We start from the raw sequence: 738 nt of genomic DNA, 5'->3' as shown, positions 1-738 counted from the left end.
AAAAACAAAAAATTTTTTTAAACCCCCCCCCCCCCCCCCCCCAACGCACACACCAGAATGTAAACACATGCATCTGGTGTGCCTACATGCAAAAAAGTCGATTTGCACAACACATGTTGGCCCCCACTATAGGCTGGCTTTGAGTATGCCTCCCCATAGGTAAAATGGGCCAGTGATGTGCATGCACAGAATAAAGAGAATCCAGCACAAATGCTTTGGGAAGAAAGGCTGTGATACTCTGGGCAGAGCCGCAGGGATGAGTATTGGGCCAAGTGGGTTTGATGACTTTGCATCTTTTACAAAGGGTACAATTGTCCTTTTAAGAATGCATGGCGGTTTTACAATCAGCTGTTTGCAGTAGTTGTTGTGACTAGTCACTGCTACTTGCCTTTTAGCATACAGTATAAGCTTGATTGTGATGCTGGTAATATTACTTTGACCATATTGTGATTTTAGAGAAATTGAATCCATAAAACCATAATAATTAACCCCTTCATGACTGAGGCCCTTTTTTCAATTTTTGCACCCATGTTATATTCCACATTTTAGGCCTGAAAATGACGTAAAACCCCCCAACATTATATATTTTCTGAATGCCAAGACCCTATAGAATAAAATGGTGGTAGTTGAAAATTTTTATGTTGCGCAATATTAGCGCAACTCCTTATTAAACCCCAAAATTTAGTGACAAATTTAATTAAATGCCCCAAAACACAACAAATTACCCATTTTTTTAAC

At 39.4% G+C, this 738-nt stretch overlaps 1 protein-coding gene across 1 annotated transcript in view; it reads left to right on the top strand.

The window, feature by feature from the left end:
- The window catches only part of TBL1XR1 (transducin beta like 1 X-linked receptor 1), a 40,346-nt gene that overhangs the window by 35,284 nt on the left and 4,324 nt on the right, over positions 1-738 (top strand). The gene's annotated exons all lie outside the window — the stretch shown is intronic.

Source organism: Nanorana parkeri, unplaced genomic scaffold (genome assembly GCF_000935625.1).
Source record: "Nanorana parkeri isolate BGI_ZX_2015 unplaced genomic scaffold, ASM93562v1 scaffold177, whole genome shotgun sequence".
Classification (NCBI taxonomy): domain Eukaryota; kingdom Metazoa; phylum Chordata; class Amphibia; order Anura; family Dicroglossidae; genus Nanorana; species Nanorana parkeri.
This window is presented reverse-complemented; position numbering and strand designations above follow the sequence as displayed.